Below are 23432 nucleotides of genomic sequence, written 5' to 3'. Positions count from 1 at the left end.
TCCTCTCTACAGAGCCCGAAAATCATCTGGGAGAGGTTTACCCATTAAACCTGGGCTCTTTCTAATTCGATTGATTTGGTCTGATTGAATTGTTGTGTCAGTGGAGAGGCCTATGGAGTGCAGGAACTTTTCACATTCGTGTTCAATGTAGATTCAATTTCCCCCCAGTAGTTATGATCCTTGGCTTGCTCTGCTCACAAGTGTGGAAGGCCCACTGTCCTTCATCTCCTGCACAAATTCATCATGAGATACTCTAATTAGTATCCAACCTTGGTCTGCCTTGTTTCTAACTAAAATAGCTCCCTGACAAAAGAATCTAGTAAGCTTTGCTTGCTCTCTACTGCTGTGCTGAAAACTCCATGACCAAAAGCAGCTTGGGGAGGAAAGAGTTTATTTAGTTTACACTTCTTCATCATAATCCATCATTGAGGGAAGCCAAGGCAAGATCTCAGGCAGGAGAGGAATCTGGAAGCAGGAACTGAAGGAGGGGTACTGTTTGCTGGCTTGCTCCCCGTGGCTTGCTCAGCCTGATTTTTTTAAATATATAGATATACAACCTAGGACTACTTGCTCAGGGGTGTCGTTGCCTATAGTTTTCTGAAACCTCCCACATCAGTCATTAATCACGACCTACCCACAATGAGATTTTCTCAGCTGAGGTTCCCTCTTCCCAGATGTCCCTAGCTTGTGTCATACTAACAAAAAGACTAACTAGTACATGAGCCTACCACATAACTGGGAATACAACTACTTTGTTGGGGTTTTGCTTTTGGCTTCTAGAGAGTTCTGCTCCAATTTTTTTTTTCATTTGCTCATGAATCATCCTCAATGATCTGATCAGGGAATTTAATGAGGATGGAGAGGAGAAACTTGCTTTTATAGTTGCAAGCTCTTTCCCAATCTTTAAAAAGCAGGGCTTTGTTGCCACCTGCATCCCAGTTTCTTTCAGTCTCTCCAGTTCATCTTCAGCGGTGAGTTCTCTCTACTCCCTGGAGTGTAATTTGTCCTGCCCAAGAGGCTTGAGCTCAATTACAGCAGCTTGGTGCTGTTGAATATCTCTGCTCATCTCAAACTTCAATTTTCCCTGACCAAAGTTCTCTTTTCTTTTTCAGTCAGATCGTTCTCTTTGGTAAAGATAAGGAGGCAAAAATATCTCTCCTCCCCATCCTGCAAGGTCAATAGTGTTGTGTTAATTGATCTGCTGTAAACCTGCAAGGGCTTGGGTCTGCCTCAAACTCTCCGAGGTACCTGACTATCTATCTATCTATCTATCTATCTATCTATCTATCTATCTATCTATCTATCTATCTATTCCTACAAATCTCAGAGTCTGAGACAAGTGCTGTGTTAAGGGAAGAGATGTTAAAAACTCATCCCAATGTGCATGGTAGCACAGTAACAGAATTTATTTGACAGTCTCATAAAGTACCCAGTTGAATGTCCTAGATCTGTGGGCAGTCATCTCTAAAGGTTTCTTCAAGTTTGATGATCTGTCAGTCTTCAACACTGAACTTCTATGGTACCTGTGTCCATCTACAACAACACAGAAAAGAGGAAAAGGGGGAATAGAAAAGGGGAAGGTCAAATTTTAATAGATCATATCAGAAGAAGGCACAGGTTTCTTATACTTGCGTGCCATTGGCTAGATCTCAGTCACATGAGTATACCTAACTGTAAAGGAGGCTATAGGAAATAGCTTAACATTGCTGCAAAGGATGATGGAAATGTAGTCTAGCTGCAAAGGAGGCTGGGGAGTGTAGTGTAGTACAGGAAGATACTTAAGGTGAATAGGCCAAAGTGGATGAGGGGTTAGTCGTGGCATTGTATATTTTCAGGATTCCCACTTGATTCTTCCGTGGAGCATGCTTTGCAGAGCTCTGCCCTGCCCATTCTGAACCCTGTTCAGATTCCCAGGGCTCTTTGCAAAGTGGACTCCATGCTCCTCCATGCTCCTCTCAAATTACTGTGATTGACTTGCTATCATCATAGAAAGCACCAGCAGCTCCTCTGCTCACGTGTTCTGCTCCACCGCCATGCTGGGTGGCTCTTGCTTTCTCTGCCTTCCCTCCTTCTGTCTGCTTGCCAAATTCCTACTCTCCAGGTTTCTTGGGCAAAGTCAGTCTTCTGTGACTCACCTACCTCTAGGAGGCACTGATGAAGCCTTCTTTCTCCCTGTTCTACAGGGACTGCATCTCATTAAAGTATTGATCATGCTGAGTGGCATTCATTTAAGTCTGCTATCCCATTAGACAGGGAGATCCTCAAGGGCAGTGTCCTTTTCTTAATTATCTCTGTATCATCAGCACCTGGCACCTTGCCTGGTACATGGTGGCACTCAGGAAGAGTTTGGTCTGCAGAAATCCTTACAGTTAGACAACTTTCTGCAATCACTTATCTGTTCTTTTTTTTTTTTCAATTTTATGCTTGTGCCAAATAAGAAAAGCTTTTCATTGTACTTACAATTTTGCTGCCTTGATTAACCTAATTAGCAAAGGTTTATGTGACTCTGGTGTATTTATGCCCCTTCCCGCCCCCCCCCCCGTTTCCACTTTACCCAAAGGTGACCTTCCCCATGAGCCATTATGATTGCAACAACAGGCATTGCAACTCTAGTAATTACGTATTAGGAATTCTACTAAGATCACCCCTGTCTTCTTGAGCCATCTCCATTTTCTTTTCTTTTCTTTTCTTTTTGGTTTTTTCGAGACAGGGTTTCTCTGTGGTTTTGGAGCCTGTCCTGGAACTAGCTCTTGTAGACCAGGCTGGTCTCGAACTCACAGAGATCCTCCTGCCTCTGCCTCCCAAGTGCTGGGATTAAAGGCGTGCGCCACCACCGCCCGGCGAGCCATCTCCATTTTCAAGTTTAACATTGCCTACTTTTTTGAAGATACTCAAAACCCCAAACTCTTGAGCTCCAGGAAATACATCCCCCCACAGGCTTATTCTTCAGCTTGATGGATGCAATGGGATCTAAGATAACAGTTGAAATGGCCAGCCTCCAAGGTGCTTTCTCTGAACTCCTCTCTCTCTCTCTCTCTCTCTCTCTCTCTCTCTCTCTCTCTCTCTCTCTCTGACACACACACACACACACACACGCTTCCACACCTTGAAGCAGCCATGTAAAGACATACTCATCAACAAGAACCTAAGGCCTACAGCCAATAGTCTCATGAGTGAACTTGGAAACGAATCCTTTGTCCCAGTCCAGCCTTAAGAGTTCAGAATCCCTGGCCAATTAGATGACTATATTTGGACTCCTGGTATTGTGGAAGGTAGTAAACCTTTGCTATTTTAAGAATTTGGGGTAATGCCTAATACAACTGTCTCTCTTATGCTCGATGTTATATTAATTTCTAAACTTTAGGTCAGACTTCATCAGTACCAGAGATGCAAGCATCAGCCAAGAGCACCCAGAGTTCACCTGGGGTAAGGTACAGTCTAACTTCCATTTGGAGGTTTGAGACTTGTGTCTACAAGGAACCAACCACACCTTCCACCTGTTGGATTGCTCCGACTCACTGGTAATGTCAGGCTATCTCCCTTCTCTCTATGTATCAGAACTGAAAATTTTATACTAGAGACTCATTGATTTCTACATCTTTTGACGTAAGGATTAAGAAAAACAAGTTAACATTTAAAAAGGAAGAACAAAAAAGGGAGTTTTGAACAGTGTCTGACATATAGTAGTTGCTAAGTGAATGTCTGCTGTTATTGGCATTTTCATCATTGGTACATCTTTATTTCATATTCTTTCACCTCAACTCACAGATCTGCTGCCTTTGAACAGCACAGACACATGTACCACAACTTCACCCTTTATTCTCAACAAAACAGTCTCGATCATAATTATGAGAGTCTAGCTGCTCCCATTTTAAAATCTTAAGTTCTGTTGAATCGAATGTATCCTGTCGATTGGTGTGCAAAGATCCGCAATTCCAAACAACATTCAAATTTTGAGTCTTATGTCCAAGTGGTTCTAATTCCAATCTATTCTCATGTTTAAATTCTAACTGTTTCTACCAAACGTTTAACTCTCAAGATAATCTTGAAATTGTCTGAAACTATACTGACGTTTTTGAGGGCACAGATGTCAGGAAAAAGATACCTGCTGCTGTCTAGGAAGGTGCACAGCCATCTACAAGAAACACATCTCATTTGCCCTTTCCTCGAATCTGCAACAAAACAATTTATAAAGGATCGGGGTCTCTTAATGAAAATCCTCTGGTAAATAGTGTTCAAAGTTTCAAGTAACACATAGGGCTTTGGTAGCGTGGTAGCACAACACCCCACCCCCACCCCAGAATGCTTGGACTGAAACATGTTCATCTCAAGAATACTCCATTCTTCCAGTGACAATAGCATCATGTTTAAGCAGTTTCCACTCAGAACATTTTATGACATGAGTAAAAAAATGGTGCCTTCTTTGGTATAATCAGACACGTGGTTCCGCTGCCCTGTTTTCCCCTACAGCCTAATTGTGGTGCTTTTTATACTTTGGCCTGAGGCTTCTTCCCCATCTCTTCCTTTCAGGTGCCCTCGCCTCTACTTCACTCTTGAAGACCTCCTTCCACCGTGTGTTTTAACCTATGAGTTGCTTCGGACCTCTCAGAAGTCGGTAAGTGATAAGTCTTAAATAAACAAAAATAATGTGTTTCTGAGCTGCTGTACGTGAGTGGAATTTTCAGCAAAATGGCCACCAGTTAAGTATCCAAGAGAAAAGCTCCCTTAGTAAGGGAAGCCCATGCATCCTCTAGGGATGCAAGCTGCGGAGTCTTCTGCTTTATCCTTTAGAATTCGCATCTCATGTTTTTTTTTTTCCTCTTCTTTTTTATAGTAAGGTACTCTTGGACCAGATGGTGGCTTGGATCACAGATTTGGGGCTATTTTAGGATACTTGGTAAGATGCAGTGGACAGTCAGTGGCCTTTACTGAAGCTCCATGAGTCATCTTTTCTTACCTTTGTCAACCTTGCTTCAAGAGCCTCTGCACAATGTTGTTGATATTCATCTTTCCACTGGCTGTGGACTCAGGAATTCTTCCTCCTGGGCTCCTTTGTACAGACAGTGCATGGTGCAGCTTCAGAAATTCTGATAAAAATCAATATGAAGATGAAGTGAAAATTTACATATTCCAAAGGATACCCAAGTAGCTGGAACCATTAGATGCTTGAATCTGCAAACACAGATGGATCTCAAGACTCCACTGACTGTTGGGCATCTCTTCTTAGGCTTCTCATTCATGGAGAAAACGAAGGATGCATCCCCAAGAGGAAGAATGCCTGTTACTTGTATCTATGCCACAGAATACCTTTGCTTTGGGAGTGCAGACAAGCAGAAACCCCTTAGACAAAGCCTTGGCCCAGGCTGTTTATTAAATGACTGACAGAAGTGAGATTTCTGCCTAAAGCTGCATACTAAGATCTCCCTGCCTCTGCCTGTTCTTCCTGCAGAGCACACAGAAACTGCAGCATACAGTCATATTGCCTGAATTGCAGTGATGACCAAGGAGCATGGCACTCCTGTGGGGTCACAATCCTTTTTTATGGGGGTCACATAGTAGATATTAGCATTATGATTCATAGCAGTAGTAAAATTACAGTTACGATATAGCCATGAAAATAATGTTTATGGTTGGGGTCACCACAACATGAGGAACTCTATTAAGGAGTCTCACCATTAGGAAGGCTGAGATCCACTGCTCTGTTTATTGAATAAAGGGGAGCAAAGAGACTACAGAGCATGAAGGTGGGAAAGAGTGGTTTGAAGTCTACCTTCTGACACAACATAACCATTGCCTTGGTCACTCCCAACAGCTGTGGCTACCTGCACTAGGCCCACACAAGATGGGTGCTGTCAACATTCCAGAGTGGGTGGCGGGAGACTCACGAGGCCCTACACCTCCCAGAATTGGCCATTAATGGTTACTGGGGGTGGGTGAGTCATTTTTTTTTTCGGTGTTGTAGCCACTGAGTATTTAGCCATGCTCCTGTATATTACCTCCCACTCATGTTCTTGCAAACAGCCCTCATTAAACCCAACGGATCACTAAAATCAAAACAAACAAACAAATGGCATGAAAAAGGGAGGGAAACTCGGAAAGGAGGAGTATGAAGGGAAGAAAGGGAGCAAGAGAGAGGGATGGAGGATAAAAATGATGAAATTATATTATACACATCGTTAAAAAGTAATAAATAAGTGGACAAATGAAACAAGAACAATCCGGGTCTCTGTTTCAGATAGGAGGCCACTGTTCTGCCTCTGGTCTAATTCTGGGCTTCAGAATGACCAATCATGACATGATCCCAGCCTTCGGCCCTGCCAAAAACCCAGAGGGAGTTGACAAACAGTGGCATCAATGAACTCCGGAACACAGCAGGGGTCAGGCAAGCTCATTGCCTCTTTATTCTTAAAAACAGCTCAGAAATGTCAGGAGCCATCGGGGCTCAATCCTCTCTCAAAAGACTCCCGAATTTTATCCTTACTGAACAGGCTTCAGTGAGTAAAAGAATCCTCTAAAACGCAATTAAATTTCCTTTCCCAGATCCTACCAATCATTTGGGTTTTATTTTTATACTCTCTCTCATAAACACTGGCCTCTTCTTAAACATTGAAAAGTAAACTTGAAGTTTGATCATTATAAATAATTCATTATCCAATAACTCTGCTCTGAGCAGCGTCCCTTCATCACTAACCCTCCTCCTCCGTGGACGCGTCCCGGCATCCAGGGGAAGTGAAGCTGATCTCCTGCCAGTCTGGGAGTCAGAGCCACCCAGGAAAACTGTTAGTGGTTCTGTTTAATTAGCACGCCTGCCACCTGCAAACAAGTGGTACTAAAAAAGGTGCTGAATTCTTGCCATTGAGAATCCCCCCCCAAAAATAAAAGACAGCTTCAGCTCCATTGTGAGCCTTAAAAATATAATATTTCACTGATTTAGGCAACAGATGAATTATACTTTCATTTTCAGCCCCCCAATGGCTTTTAGCAATAATTGATGCTTCAGAAACTATCTCAGATTAATCCTTAATCCAATGCTCCTACCACCCCAGATCTGCTGGACTCTGACCTTCCAAAAGGCCACCCTGACCAGCCTTGCTCTTAGAGACATCTGTGACTCCCCTTCACATCTGGAGACCCTCCCCCACATCTGAACACTAAGTTATATTTCTTGCTAACACTGTTGTTATTTTAACCCTTGTCAAGAACAAGTCAAAAATGTTATTTAGTTGCCTTCATCCTTTGGGGGAGTAAGCAGGGTGAAATGATGATAACCAACTGTCTTATGCAGTTAAATATAGTCCCAGTTTAAGTGTTTGGCACATGTCTTTGTGACACATCACAGAGTAAGGTGGCCCCAGGAAGACTTCAGCAACTGGGACTTAAATTCCTGTCTCAATCAATGGTGTGGGATTGGATTGCAGGACACACAGAAGGTGCAGAACAGATTTTTGTAGACTGATTTAGCCACTGGAAGAACAGTTGGTTAGGTTGGATTTATTAAAGCTTGAGATGCCAAGTAGGGGTGGTTTTAGTGGAGCACTATATTAGAAAAACAGGTTCGTGATAGAAGCGCATACTCCAGCCAGCAGAGCCTGGCAGCTGCTCCGTTTATATCCACTGTACTGCTGGAGACAGATGTCCTGTCGAACCTGAGGATTCTGACGAGGCTTCTACTCTTCCAAGGAACCCATGCATTCACTAATCAAAGAGACACTTGCCTCTTGTCTATGAGTGTTCTGGATTCCAAAGCTGTTTCCCGTTCTGGGTTCAGAACGGACTAAGAATAAAGGCAAAAATCAGCATCCATAGTGTCCACTGCAAGGGGAAGATGCTGGGTTAGCAGCAAAAGAAATTGCATTGGTGTTTTCAGTACAGTGTGTGGGGGGGTGGGGGGGGGACTAATGGCTTTGGAAGTAAGCACATTGAAATTCCAGCTCTGTTACTCGCTTGCTGTGTGACCACAGGAATTCATTTTACCCTCCCTGGACTTAGGCAGTTAATAATATCAATTCCGCAGGTGTCTGTGGTGACTGACAAGGTATCATTAATAAGAGACACTGGCGCAGTGCTCTGTATGCAGTAGCCACCAAGTAAGTGATTATGCCGTTGAGGTTGTTGCTATAGACACAAATAAAGGAAGAAGTCCATCCTGGCACAGAAGGTGTATGTGACCCTATGGTCATCCTGATGGTGGCTTCCTGCAGATAAGAGCAGGGACTTTCCAGCACAAAACTGTTGTCTACTTGGCTGCACAAAGAATGTCATATGCTCTAAGTAGAAAATGAATGTTCCGGAGTATTTCAATATATGTCCCCCGTTCTTTCCTAAGCCACCCACTTGAGGAATGAATATTAATCCTGACCCTAGAACTCGTGAGTCAGCACAGGAAGGGTTGGCTATGGAAACGTCAATGGAGAAATCCACAACTATAGCCAAAGAGGTCCCCGTGCACACGCATGGCCAACAACTCCCAAGTACCCTGCAGAGACATCCATGCCAAATGTGAATCTTGTCCAAGGGAAACACAAAACAACCAAAGTGAACAACCCAGAAAAGATCTAGACATAAGTGAGATCCATGAAAGCAAGTAAGAGATTCCTCACACCACATGGACCCGAAGTCCTAGGAGCAGTGGGAATGGAGGAATGAACTACAATGACTCAGATGAAACAGAGCTCATGAGTAGTCCAGGGCTGTCCTCAGCTGCTTTCTATTGATGAGATAAACACCAGAGCCAAAAGCAAATGGGGGGAGAAGGGCTTATTTCATTTTACAGCTTACAGTCAGGAAGGGAAGTCAGGGCAAGAACTCAAGCCTAGAGCGAGACACTGAAAAGACCATGGAGGAGTACTGCTTACTGGCTTGCTCCTCATGCTCACACTGATTTCCTATAGAACCCAGGACCGCCAGCCCAGGGATGGCACCACCCACAATGGGCTGAGCCCACCACATTAATTATAATCAAGAAAGTGCCCCACAGACTTGCCTAGAGGCCAATCTCATGGAGGCATTTTCTCAGTTAAGGGTCCTTCTTCCTGAATGACTCTGACTTGTGTCAAGTTGGTAAAACCAAAAACAAGAACAAAAAACAGCACAACTGATCTCTTGTCAATCTGAAACACAAACGCATCACTATTAATCCAATAACCTTTTCTTTGACTTATCTCAAGATCTCCTGTTAATATCATAGTATAAAACTCTGTATAGCCAATTTTTTAAAATTTTCAACATTTTAAAAGTCCACGTTCTCTTTTGAAGTCTACAGCTTCTCAATTGTGAATTCCTATTAAATAAATAAATAATAAACAGCTTTAAATACTTTTTTTTTACTCCAAAAAGGAAGACCAGACAAAGTCACAATCAAAGCAAAGCAAAACCAGACTCCAACACTGTAAATGATAGTGTCTAACATCTTGAACTCACAACCCTCTGGGTTCTGAACAACTTGGGTAGATCCACCTCTCCAGCTCTGCCACCCACAGCAAATGGAGCTTTCCTCCTAGACTTAAGCCAGTCTTCTCCACAAATGCCACTGTCCTTGGTGGTTAACCCATGATTCTGGCATCTTCCACATCCTGCACAGGTCTCCACTGTAACCGAGGCTGTACATAACCAACAGCCTCTTCTGGACTCCCTAGGGACGCTTGCCAAATGTGACAAGCCACAGACTTTCCTACTGGCAGTATAGGTGGAAGCATTTTCTCAATCAAGGTTCCTTCTTACCAAATGTCCGGCTTATATCAAATCATCAACAACAAACGAAAACCTAACCAGCACAGGGGGCAGACCTTTGTATAAACAGCAAGCTTCACAGCAAATAGCTCATAGCTGGACTGAATTCCACAAAAGACAATGTGGCCTCTCAAGATCCTATTTGCATTCAGGCTCAGATGAAAGGAGGGTAGGATGAGGAGCGTGTGGACACACCCTCTGTGATCCTGAGCCGCACAGGTCACCACTTTCCCTGGACATTTTCACCCCCTTGCGAGCAGTTATCAAGCTCCAACCCTGGAGGTTTTCCACACTCCAGACACTGCACGATCGGCATTTCGCCAGTCTGCCTCTCTTCTGTGGCAATGCATAGCAAGTTAACTGGGAGAAATCTCCTAGTCTCACCTGAAGAGAGCCCAGGACGGATTCCTGGAGTGGACTGTTTCTTCATTTCAGGGCTGTTCAAAGCTATTGGTCAGAAACTACATACATCCAAACTGCCAGATTTTAACCTATTCCAGCCCCTGCAAACCTTTGCCTCATTCTGTAATGCCCACAGCTACTATACAGCAAAGTGCTCAGGATGCAGTCGGTGGAGTCCTGCAATGTTCACTGTTGGTGTGCACACGCAGATCATCTCAGAGGACAGCATCCCACAGAACCAGCATGTCCATGGCTTCATTCTCCTTCTCTTTGCACTGAGTTGCCTGGGCTATTGTCTATGCCTCTCTTTTGAACCTCAAGTGATCCCAGCTTTCTTCCCTACTATCTATGCTCAGCTACCACCTCATTTTGCTACCTCCCAACTTGCTATTCAAACCACCTTCAGGTATTTCAGTCACCATCAGGTGTACTTTGAGGACCTCTAGGAGCTGTTTTTCCCTCAGTCCCCTCCCCCCCATCTCCCTTTGAAGAGCCTCTGTCACCGCCTCACTGTCACACCAGCTGTCCTGGATTTCCTGTCGTGGGGGTAGATTCCTCTTGGATGCAAGCACTCTATACCCCCAACCCAATGCTTTCAAGCCTTCATACACAAAAACTTTTATCTGATATTTATTCCAGGAAATGCAGTTACTCTAACACCATCGGACCATCTCCCCAGTGTCTTCCTTCTTTGCTGACAGTTCTCCCGCTACCCTCGGTAGATGATTATTATTTATTATTTATCAGCCATGACACTATACTGTGCTGCCTACAAGATATTAAAGGATATACAACCCCTGCACTGAGTTTACAGCCAAGACTGCAGAGCTGTGCAGCCGACATCACATGAGGCCGATGAGAGGAAGAACCACCGACAAGTTCTCCATCTTCTCTGGTAGACAGGAGTAGATGCTGGCAACGCCTCCTCCACAAGGCGGCCCTCCCAGATCAGACCTAAGAACCAGCTATGTCCCCTCCCTATTTCAGGCACCCATCCCCAATTTCTAACCAGACCTTAGGCCTCAGAGTATTTTCCGGAGGTGGGGGTTATGGGTGAAGAGAAATGAAGGGGGGGGAATGAACCCACTGACCATAATCTTCAGACTGGCCTGGACGATGGAGGGGAGTCACAGACTTTTCCTCTGAATCTCAAAACAGGCGTGGGGGAGGTTGGGGGCGACTGGAAATAAGAGACAGACCTGCAGAGTTAGCAAGCCAAGGAAGACTGGACCGAAAAGAATCACTCTGGTGAGATGAAAAAGCCCACACCGGATAGCCACAGGTCTCCAGCCAAAGTTTCCTCTTAGGGTTCCAGTTAGGGTCTACGTAGACAGCATGCAGAGGGGAGGGGAAGATTCAGTGTGGACCTTGGGAAGGCTGGCTCCCTGGCGCTGCATCTGGAGGGTCAGAGTAGGCAGCCAGGCCTGTGTGGTCTGAACAACCCAGGGAGGTCTGTAAAAAGAGGGAAGTTCTCAGATGCTCAGCAGTCAGGCAGATGCAAGGAGACAGGACTGGCGTGGCTTGCGGTGGTCCTTCGGAGATGGGGCCCTTTCCTGCTCCTTCTCGTGGCCGGAGTGTCATAGGGAGAGCGGAAGCGGAAAGATGATTAGACTTCTCTTTCTCAAACTTTCAACCAGTTTCCTCAGGTGTTGAGAGCAGAAGGGAAGCTCTCTTCATTCCGGATCTTTCAACCCCCGGGCTCTCGGAAGCCTGAGGCCATGGCCCAGCAGCCCAGCCACGCGCCATGAGTCTGCCGGGCGCGGCCACGGAGCCGGGCGAGCCGGGAGTCATCGCAGGGGGCGGGGGCAGTGGACCGACGATGGACACACCCGCTGGCACTGAGCCGGGGGCCAGGCGCGCTACTGCCGGGTATCCCTGGGGCCCCAGGAGCCGAGCGCTGAGCCTGGCCGGGGGCGCCCCTCCTCCCCCACCCTCCGCCCCCGCCTACTCGGGCGCCCGTGATTGGCTCCGCCAGCCCCTGGCTGCGCGCCGAAGCCCGCCTCCCTCGCAGCTAAAGCAGACGGTACCCGAAGAGGAGCGAGCCAGAAGGGAGCATGGTCCCCGCGCCGCGGCCGCGCCAACCTCCGCGCCGCCGCCGCCGTCGCCGCTGTCCCTGCCACCGCCGATCTAGCCGCAGCTTCAGCCCCGGCCTCGGCTCCGCAGCGCACGTCCGCAGACCCGGCCGTCGCCGAGCCTGAGCTCAGCCCCCGCCCGGAGCCCGAGCCCCGAGCCCGGAGCCAGCCCCAGCCCCGCGGCCGCCGCGGCTGCGGGGAGAGGGCGGGGGCGATGCTGCCGGAGCCGCCGCCGCCGCCGCCGCCTCGATGAGAGCCGCGCCGCACCGCGCATAGCCGCGCAGGCTGACAGGCAGAAGGACTGACTTCCCTCTCCCGGGCATCCTCCCTGGGCTGCCGGGAGGCGGCGGCGGAGGAGGAGGAGGAGGGGGGAAAGGGGGAGAAGGCGGAAAGCAGGAACGCGAGGAGGTGGACCTGGATCCGTTTCTCCCGGCCAGGACGCGAGCGGCCCCAGCTACAGCTACCCGCCGGCGCCGTCCCCTATCCATCAGCCCTCCTGCACCCATCCGCGACCCTGGGCTCTCTGCGCGTCGGGCCGGGGCCGGAGCGGCGCGGCCGCAGGTAAGAGCCGGGTCAGGTTGGGGCTCTTAGGATGCGGAGTGGGGGTGTGGGAGGATCCTGGGGTCCTGGTAGCTACTGGGCAAGGCAGGACTTGGGAGCGGGGCCCGGAGCCCGGAATGCTGGGCTAGGCTCTGGCAGCGGTGGCGGCTGGAGCTGAAGCCTCCCGCGTCTGGACTCGCAAGCCTGCAGAAACCCTTGCGCCTGCGCTGCTCTGGGGATGAATAAAAGGGGGAAAAAACTTCCTGCCTCCGGGTGTGTTATGCAGGGAATGCCTGGGGGGGGGGGGGGGAGTCTGTCGCGGTGGTCAAAGGTACTAGAAGCGAGTATGACATCGGAACCAGGTAGCGCTGGGCCGGGCTGGGCCGTGTGCGTCCCTCTCCTGGCCACCTCCCCCTGCGCGGCCCAGGGCCCCAGCAGTGCCGGGGGCCCAGGAAGCACCGGAGAGCTGGTCCCCAGGGCGACCGTGTGCCCTGCAGGTTGGGGGGGTGTACGCCTGTGTGCCAAGGAAAGCTAGATGTTGGGTTCTGCCCCTCGCGTTCTCAGATCCAGCATTTGGGGACTGGGTTTCTTCACTAGATCACAAGTAACTTTCGAGGTAGAAGAGCTTGAAAATCATCTGGATGGAACCCACACAGACCGTGTTGTGACCTCCCGTTCATTCCCTTGACACCTTGTGGTTTCCAGCCGGGGGTTGGAGGTGGGAGGACAGCTTCGGGGATGCGAAGGGCGGGGAGGTGGTGGCGAGTGGGGAGGGGTTGTTTATGTGTGGGATAGTGGACCAGGAGACACGTAGGTGGGAGTGTGGCCGCGCGCCCGGACTGCCACCGGCGGTGCGGGCTGGCCGCGGGCTCACGTTCGGGTCTCCGTGGCCTGGAGCTGGCCGAAAGCCGGAGGGTTATCTGCGGTCGCGCGCGGGTGCCGGCACTGGGCAGTGTCAGCCCCAGGCCCCAGGGGGGAGAGGCATGCTCGCTGCAGCCCAGATCGCGGAGCCCAGAGCCCAGTTTCGGTCCGAGGCTGTTCCCGGGGCAGATTCGGTGTGCATCGCCTGGGGAAGGGAGACGCACTGCCTGCCTGCGGCTGTTCTCAGAGGAGCGGGCGACTGCAAAGCGTGAGTCTTGGATGCCTGGGTCCGCCTGCTGAGAAGCTCATTCTCTCTCATCGCTGGCCTCTGGAATCGAAAGGCAGTGGCGGTCAGTTGACAGATCTCCTGTAGGTCCCCAGGGATGATGATGGGTGAGGAACAACCGCTGCTGCCACACGCGCGGTTCTGCGAAGCGTATCCTCTTTCTATGTGGTATTTGCGACGCGGTGCGCCCGGGGCGAATCGTGAACGCAGATATTTATGTAGCATTAGGCGAGACCTCTTCGCCGGAGGGACTAGACGTGGAGGACGCTGGCTGCGGCTGCCGAGAAACTTCCACTCCTCAGCTCTGGGACAATCAGGTTTCTCCGCCCCTCCTCAACTGAGCAACGCTAGGATTCGGACTCCTCTTGCTGTGATGGATCTGTGCTGGTTACAGCTGTATTTATCCTCATTTCATTCTCTTTAAAGCCGTTTGTCTAGTCGCTACAGAGTTTCTTCTCTGCCGAGTAGTCTTACTGCCAACTCAGTCTGGGGAGGGCAGATTTGAGAAATTCTTTCCGTTCGGGATGAATGACAGCACGTTTAATTAGCCCATCTCATTCCGGACTTTTTAAATTTAAATTAAGGGTGGGGGGGAGATGGAGAGCTAACTTTTTAATTATTTTTCACTGGGGCGGGAGGGGGGCTGAACAACTGTACAGATTGTTCGTCTTGACACTTCGAAAAAACGTATCTGCTAAACACATAATTTAAGGGTTGGTTGTCATGCATGCATTTGACACCCAGTCTGTATGTTCCTACATGTATACAGCAGTGGGGCACAGTGTCTATGGTCCCATATATTGTTCTGGAGTGCATTAGATTTATCACCTTGCTACAGATCAGGAAATCAGTAGCATGTGTGCCCTTAAACCCTATAAGAATTTAATAATGTTTAATTTGGCTTATGGGCTGATGCATTTAGCCATTTATAATAACTTTTCTACACAAGGATCTTATTAGTCCATTATGAAGAAAAACATTGTCTTTGGTCCAGTCGTCCCATTTCCGCTATAGTTATGGAAATGAATAGGCCTCCAACTTTCATTTGCAAGCAACAATCCAAACGAAATACCTAAGAGTTTTACTGAAATAAAACATCCTATGGTAGCCATGGAAACAAACAGATTAAGTTTTATTGGTTTCTTCTGTATGTGGTGGGGGTAGGAACCTAATGTTGGGTCTCCTCAGTTATGTTTCTAATGAATGGTGGTCACACTCCAAATACTAAGTGTGGAAGATAAGCCACACCAGAATTCAGTTTTGTGAGGGGGTTTATTAGAACAAAGACCACCGAGAAGCCCAAGAGAATGAATGACTTAAGCTAACTGCGGTTCTTCACATCCAGAACGCAAATGCATAAGCCAGTTTTGTTGTGTTGTTTTTTTTAAGTAGATGAGAATTGAGTTCGTATTCTTTTAATATTGGAAGACGTATTTTGCTTGTAAACGATTACTAAGGGAATCATTAAACCCAGCCCCTGTTTCCTGGGAGTAAACATGTTAGAGGCGTAGATGCTGGTGTAGATGGAGTGTCACACCTGTTAACAACACTGTCAGTCGAAGGGAGGCATATCATTAGTCTATTCAAATCTGGCCTATTTCAATATTCAGACATTTCCGCGGCGATCCACTCCGTTTTGTTTATTTAATCAACGTTATAAATCTTTGGCATCAATTTCAATTGTGCCATCTTTCCCCCCTTCCACTTATCATTTGATTTGGCTGTGGCTCATTCCTAATTGAAAGCATTTCCTGGTCTCCCTTACATAGTTTCCAAAAGTTTACATGATTCCCAGTAACACAGAGAAGAAAAGGAGTCAATTCAGATAACACCATCAGTGCTGATGTAGTTTTTTTAGTATCTCATTTGTTACGTGTGTTTGTGACTGTGTGTGTGTGTGTGTGTTTGAGAGAGAGAGAGAGAGAGAGAGAGAGAGAGAGAGAGAGAGAGAGAGAGATTGTTTTGCTTTTTCTTCCCACAGGCTTGCTGTGAAGCCTTCTAACTTTCTGTTTTATTCTAACAGAATTGACTGAAGTTCCTTCCTACCCTTCTCTCCCTTTCCTCGTCCCTGTTATCCCCTCTCCCCATTCCTCCCCCCTTTTGTGGTATAAGGATTCTTTTGTGTCTTTAGCTCTATTGGACTTGAAGAGCCATCAAAGCTGTGTATTAGAGTGGGCTTGTCCTTCTGTAAGATCTTTTCTCTTTCAGTAATGGATAGAGCCAGAAGGTTCCGGAACATCAGAGGACTTTTTTCCCCAAATATAATATTTAGTCATAGCGCCAAGTGTCTCTAGGATCACAGTAACATTGTAAGTCCTCGGAACAGGCAGTTTTACTTCACTGCAAGTGATGATTTTGCTCATCCGCTTTCAACTTTGCTTTCTAATGATGCAATCCCATGCTAATCACAGCCCTGTATATTTCAGCAATATCAAGGCAAGCATTTGCACGCTACTGACTTATTAGGATCGGGCAAAGTAATTGGAACACTTAAGTTCAAAGTCAGAAGGAGAAATGGAATTATAGCCAACCTTATGATTCTATAATCAGTCAACTAAGCGCCTACTTGGGGGTAGGAGGAGGAAGAAACACCACGAATAAGAAATCCAGCCTTTGCCGGCTGTGGATGAGGCCAAACTGGTGCAGTTACAGTGAACGAGGATCAGAGAATGAGACAGATATGCCCCCCCCACACACACCTTTTTGGTACTAGGGCACATTTCATCAGAAATGTTTAGAAACTGGGAAATTATTTCTACTTGATGCAGAAGAGGAATTTTTTTTTGCTCACAAAAAACATCTAAGGGCCTCTCCTGGTATGCTTAAACAATTAGGTGGTACGGTACCTACAAGATATTTCACATACGATGGCTTTTACCATAGAAAATCATGATAATAAATTTGATTAATAAGTAGAAATATATGTCAAAATTCCTTACTAGAATCTAGGAACAAAAAAAAAATGTTGAGATCACAGCCATCCTCAAATCAAACTCCAACACTCTTCCTTCAGCGGCTGCACACTTCCTCTCAAGTCGCGGATCGGAACGGCAGACAGACTCTAAGAACAGCAGGTAGACTCTACCGGTAGGAAACTAATTGAAACCAGGAAAACTGAAGCTTCCATTTAGATAGTTGATCACCGGAAGCTGCAACAGAGTTGCTGCTGGGAACAGCGTCATTGTGCTGGGGCATTCCCACCTTTAGGGTGGGGAGGAGAGCTCCTTCCTTTGAGGCTTAGTAGCTTTTGTGCAATAGAAATGGTTCCGAGACTCCATGCTGCAGCTGCAGAGATGACTCAGACACCTAAAGGAGAACCCTGGAGCACGGGCACACAGGGGATCGGTTTAGGGAAAAAGGACAGCTCCCTAGATGTTAAAGGCTAAAGCTGGCAGCACAGGTGTCTCTTTTTAGCCTTCATGTTAATGAAGTTTTGAAACCTTTAAGTTGTTAACCAATTTGAGATACATATATACAAACACATATAGATATCTATTTGTCTTTATACACACAAATGTATACTTTGGCACTTGATAAAATTATGGTTTAAAACATTAACACAGCATTTCGCAGCATCACAGTTCTTACGTGAACAGTATAGTGGTACTCCTACTCACATTGCTGAGCAAGTCACGGAAACTTCTCCACCTGTGTGGTTTGGAAATCCTTTACCCCTTAAGCACCCATGTTTATTCTCTTCTCCCTCTGCTGGGCAGTCACCATTCTATTTTGGGTTTCTATCAACTTGACCATCTCAGGTACTGCATGGAGATGAACTAAAACACTTCTCACTTCATAACTGGCTTATTCCACTTAGCACCCTACGGTCAGGATTTCATCCGCACAGCCTCGTATGTCAGTTTTCTTCCTTTTGAAGACCGATCAGTATTCCGTCAGGCGTGTGCCTATTTTGTTTGTCTGTTGGTGTGTCTGGGTCATTTCCACCTCTTGGCTACTGTGAGGAATGCTGCAGTGGATGTGATTGTGTGGATATCTTCTGACACGAGGCTTTTCACTCTTTGACGGCATATACCCAGAAATAAGACCACTGCATTCTGCCGCGTGAGCCCGGACAAACGCAGGACTCTGGTTTTAAGACCTTGGTAGGAATGCAGTCAGTCGAAACAGTGTCAGCTATCAAATGCAGCAGGTATTACTGACATTTGATTTTCCTATTTGGTGTGTGCATTCCCTCGAAAGTCTCCCCAGTCTCTCCTGCTTTGCTTTGGGAGGGGTGGGGGACTGAATTCTGGTGACAGTACAGAGTGGTTGGATGTAATGACGTCACGTAGGAGTTGAAGTCCAGTCTTTGTGCAACCTTGGGAATACCCTTTGTCTCACAAGGCCTTTGTTCCTGAAAATGGAAGGAAAAACAGTCGCCGTCCAGGGCTAGAAGAAGGGACGCCCTTGGGCTGGTGAGATGGCTTAGTGGGCAAAGGCATTTGCTGCGAAGCCCACACGGTGGAAGCAGAGCCCTGACTCCTGCTGCCAGTTGCTCACCCCTCCCAAAAGCATGCCATGGCAGTGCATACATGCAAAATTAATATTATTTAAAGAATCACAAAAAAATTAACTTAAATTCTTTTTTTTTCCAAAATGAAGAAGGAACCCTGTTCAAATCTTTCCCACAGAGGGACTCTTCACATAGCAAAGCTCTGAAACATGGCCATTCAGAGAGGTGACCGCAGGTCATGGGGCCAATTGAAGAGGGGTAGACACTGAGCCCTCCAGACATTAACCCTAGGTATTTTAATATGTCAGTGCGTGTGTGTACGCTGCAGTCTGGGACCCTCATATGCTGATGTGAGTTCCGAGAAGCACACGATGGTTTGCCTCACGATTCCAACGGTTCAAAATACCCTCTGTGGATTTGACGCTATGAACGTTTAATTCCATTTTTGGTATCATAATTTTAGCGTTGTCGTGGCTTTCAGAGGTCAGCTAATCTACCTATTATTCAATCAGCAAACCTTTCTCAAGCCCCAATAATCAAATAATAATAACTTCTGGTTATGGCTGCCCACCATATTATAGTACTTTACATACATTATTGTTAATCCTTGTATCAAACCCATGAAGTAGGGATTACACACACTCTCCAAATGATGATGGAGCTCAGAGTAAGCAACTGGTCTATACCTACAGGCCCAGCCATACCCAGCCACATCACTGCTGAGCTCAAACACAGAACCTTCAGCTACGGATTCTCACGCAAGTGTGTGTGTGATGCTGAGGGTGGAATCCAGGGCTTCATGCAAACTAGGTAAACACTCTACCAACCTAAGCACATCCCTGGCCCTGTGTGCATTTGTGATAGTACTCACAGGGCTTAGTATATTTGTACCAGTTTGTATGAGGAGGTACTTCATTATCTATAGTAATTAACCCCCTTTTTTTCCACCCAGGGTTTCCCTATGTAGCCTTGGCTAGCATAGAACTGGCTGGCCTTGAACTCACAGAGATTCTCCTACCTCTGTCTCATGCCTCACTCTTGCCAATTAATATTTTATGTAAGTCATAACATTAGAAGGAGCATGAGTTTAAGACTGTTTGCTGTGAGATGTTTTACTCTTTTGGCTTTTGGGGAAACCCACCACCCAGCTCCCAAATAAATCACATGGACACTTGTTATTACTTATAAATGCCTGGCTTTAGCTTGGCTTTTTTCTAGCCAGCTCTCCTTAACTTAAATTATCACAAACTATCATTTGCTTCTGGACTTTTTCCTTGTCATACTTCCGTGGCTTACTTATATATCACTCTCACTCTGTGGCTGGGTAGCTGGCCCCTAGTGTCCTCCTCTCCTTGTTTTCTTGCTCTTTCCCTCCCAGATTTCTCCTCCTATTTACTCTCTCTGTCTACTACCCCCGCCTAATCTTTCTCCTGCCTTGCTATTGGCCATTCAGCTCTTTATTAGCTCATCAGATGTTATCGACAGGCAAAGAATCACGCTTCACAGAGTTAAACAAATGCAACGTAAACAAAAGCAGCACATCTTTACATTGTTAAACAAATATTCCAGAACATAAACATATATAACACACCTTAAAATGATGGTCTACAATTATTGACCCGGTCGAGCCAACATTCACTGTTGGGCTTGTTTTGGACCAGTCTACCTGCTTCCGTTTATTCCTTGAAGACAAATGAGAACAATTTATAGGCTTGAATGGTACCTGTTTCCGTAGTGAGTCTGTGTAAAATAAAATAGCCACAAAGACAAAAGCAACATAGAGAGAACCAAGTATACACTTTGTCCTACTTAGACCTAGAAAAGGCTAACTGGACTTACCCCAGCTTTAATATCAGGGTTAGCACAGTGTCTGATATTAAATTCCTCAGTGAAAATGTGTGTGTTTTAACCCTGGGAAGGTATCAGGTAATAAATATCAAAGCATACATTTTGGGTTGTCTTTTCACTTATTGACTGTGTAGTTACGCATTCGGAGTTTGTCATTGTGTGGAATTTTAGATGCTATATTTGGGCCTAAATCTATTAAATATGCTTGTTGATGAATTCTAAGTAATCTAAATGGAATCTGGGAGGATTTACGACTTGAGACTTTGAAGACTAATTTTCTCTTGGAACTACATCATCCCAGTGATAACTGGGTATCTGGGACTTCAGAGAGCTGACACAGAATCTCGTCTTTCATAACGACCTCACTTGCCGAGCGTCCTCCCCGTGCAGATTTTAAAAGTTGTGGTGTTTCATAAACAGCATTGTTTTTTTTAAAGAAAAATAAAAGCACTACAAATTGCAGAAACAGACGCCATGGGAGAAAGGTGGTAGTTTGCCGTCTGCTTTTCTTCTGGCCTTAGTCTTTGGATTAGTCCCCTGAGAGACAGGAAAGGGTGGGTGCAGAGCCTCCAGCACACACCACACGTTTGTCTCTGTTCTGTGTTTTCAGGATTCCCACTCAGGTACATCCAGGCTCACCAGAAGAGGGACATTCATTTCAGACCTGAGGCCAAGCCTGTGAGGAAGCTGTAACACAGGCAGTGCTGGGACAGGGCGGCCACTGCAAGAGCTGGCCACCTCTGGGCTGGCAAGCCTCTCCTGTATTCTTCTCCAGGCAGTGCGCCATCCCTGCTTCCCTCCCTTCTCTGTGTATAGAAGGGAGATCAAGGGTCTTTTTAACCATGAAGGCTTCCAAGTCTGAGAAAAAGGGTGCAGAGATGACCATACGTGAAGATGCTGCGGCTGTTTTCTGAAAAACCAATGCCAGTCCCAGACTTCAGCTGCACGAGAGACTTAACAGCTTCGTTTTTGGTCACTTACTAACATTAACAAGTGTCCAGGAAGAGTGAAGCTTGGGTTTGAGAAAAGTGAGACAATTTTATCTTTCTCTTTCTCTGTTCAGCTAACTCTTCCAGCTGGAGTCACTGGCTTCCAAATCACAATGGCCATTAAACCCAGCCACCGAGGGAACCTTACTGATGTGTTTGGTACCTTGAGCACAGAGCAATTCCTGCTTAAAACAGCGAGGTGCCTTTAATGAATCCTCCTTGGCTTGTGGTACCTCATCCTCTTGTGTAAGCTGTGCTGTGGGTAAGGTCATTCCCATTTTGCAGATGAGTTAGGCCCAAGGTCAGATCAAGTATGGGAGGTGGGTTTGAGATACCCAGCCATGTCATCTACACAACTGCCTGCCTATAGAGAAGGGACAAGGCCAGTCTGCCTTCTAAGAGGACTACAAATGGCCTGTTGTATAATAAGAATCCTCCATGTTTAACCACACTCCTCGCTAATTACCACAGGTGACACTGTGAGAAGCTGAGGTCCAGTTAATTTTCTCTTCAAGGGGGAAATAAACGCAAAGAAACAGAGCTACTTTTGTAATTCAAATGCCTTCACACATTACCTTATTACCCTTATCTTTTGAATTGAGCAGAAGTTTGCTTGTGGGTCTGCAGCTGAGGCTCAGGTCTGCTTGGTGCCTTTGGTGCCTTTCCGTTGAGGTCAGAGGCCCCTGGGGTGCTCACCTGAATATTCGAGGACTGAACATTTTAGGATTAATGAATTCTTATTTGCAAAGCACTTATAACAGCACCGACATATACCAAGTCCTGGAAACAAGCCGTTCTTTCCGGGTAGATAGAGTTTGTGGTCCTAAAGGGACAAAGGAGAGCCTTTGTCATTAGATTCAGGCCTGGCCTGGCACGTCTTGATATTTACTGGTCAGCTACACTGTAGAATTTCTGGTCTACTTAGAAATTGAGAGATGTTCCAGGGAGGAGATTTGGCTCGTGAATGCAGTATTTCCCTGACCCCTGGGGTCCATTCAGCTGCTATCGTTGCTCTGTCTCTCCAAGCCAGTGGAAAGGTGTCGGCAATGGTGGCTTTCCAAACAGTTGGTGCCAAGGTAAATTGCGAGTGAGCTATTAGAGACCAGGACTGCATTTAACATTGCTTTGGTGGCCAAGAACTCAGTCAATGGCTCCTCTCATTGAAGAGGCAGAGAGCAATTGGAGCAACAAGAAACTCACTTCGGCAGAGTTGTGGATGATGCTCTAGCTATGCATAGTAGGACCACATTCAAGTTTGCTTGATTTTCTGACTTCAGGGGATCAAATCTAGGGCCTTGTACATAGTAGGCACTGAGCCACATCCCTAATGCCACATATCAGTTCTTAACATATTGGAAATAGTAAGAAAAACCAGAATCTATGGGAGGTGGCTCGGTAGATAAGAAAGCTTGCTGTATGAGTAGGATGATGAGTGTTTAGGTCCCCAGTACTCTTGTCAAAAGCTGCGTGTTGCCATATGTGCCCCAGTGCTGGAGGAGGGTTGGAGAGGGGACAACTGCTAATCTAGCTGAAGACGGCATGCTCCTGCATCAGTGAGAGACAGAGATCGGGTAGAGGAGGACAGGAATACTGCCCCATACACACAGTGGACACATCAAACACACCCCATATACACAGTAGACACATCAAACACACCCCCATATACACAGTGGACACATCAAACACACCCCCATACACACAGTGAACACATCAAACACATCCCCATATACACAGTGGACATATCAAACACACCCCCATACACACAGTGAACACATCAAACACACCCCCAATACACAGTGGACACATCAAACACACCCCCATACACACAGTGGACACATCAAACACACCCCATATACACAGTGAACACATCAAACACACCCCCATACACACAGTGAACACATCAAACACATCCCCATATACACAGTGGACATATCAAACACACCCCCATACACACAGTGAACACATCAAACACACCCCCATATACACAGTGAACACATCAAACACACCCCCATACACACAGTGGACACATCAAACACACTCTCATACACACAGTGAACGCATCAAACACACTCTCATACACACAGTGAACACATCAAACACACCCCCATACACACAGTAAACACATTAAACATACCCCTGTACACACAGTGAACACATGAAACACATCCCCCGTACACACAGTGAACACATGGAACAAAACGCATGCAGAAACACAGCACGCACATGCACACACACATTCAAAAAAATTAAAG

The 23432-nt window shown here is 46.6% G+C and overlaps 1 protein-coding gene and 1 long non-coding RNA gene across 4 annotated transcripts in view; one reads left to right on the top strand and one right to left on the bottom strand.

Annotated features, from left to right (window-relative positions):
* Window positions 1-405: 405 nt before the first annotated feature.
* On the bottom strand, window positions 406-12066 carry LOC130872793 (uncharacterized). Of its 2 annotated transcripts, none has more exons than XR_009056989.1 (3): window positions 11223-12066; window positions 4958-5087; window positions 406-1533 (listed from the first exon to the last, which is right to left on the bottom strand). It is a non-coding gene; the product is annotated as an uncharacterized LOC130872793 (long non-coding RNA). The 2 variants fall into 2 exon arrangements; XR_009056990.1 differs by having other exon boundaries at window positions 11331-12066.
* Window positions 12067-12162: 96 nt separating this feature from the next.
* The window catches only part of Klhl29 (kelch like family member 29), a 309064-nt gene continuing 297794 nt past the window's right edge, over window positions 12163-23432 (top strand). For both annotated transcript variants that reach the window (XM_057767023.1, XM_057767015.1), the window contains exon 1: window positions 12163-12764. The gene's annotated coding sequence lies outside the window, so the exon portion shown is untranslated. The remainder of the gene's footprint in view (window positions 12765-23432) is intronic.

This window comes from Chionomys nivalis, chromosome 1 (assembly GCF_950005125.1).
Source record: "Chionomys nivalis chromosome 1, mChiNiv1.1, whole genome shotgun sequence".
In the NCBI taxonomy this organism is placed as follows: domain Eukaryota; kingdom Metazoa; phylum Chordata; class Mammalia; order Rodentia; family Cricetidae; genus Chionomys; species Chionomys nivalis.
This window is presented reverse-complemented; position numbering and strand designations above follow the sequence as displayed.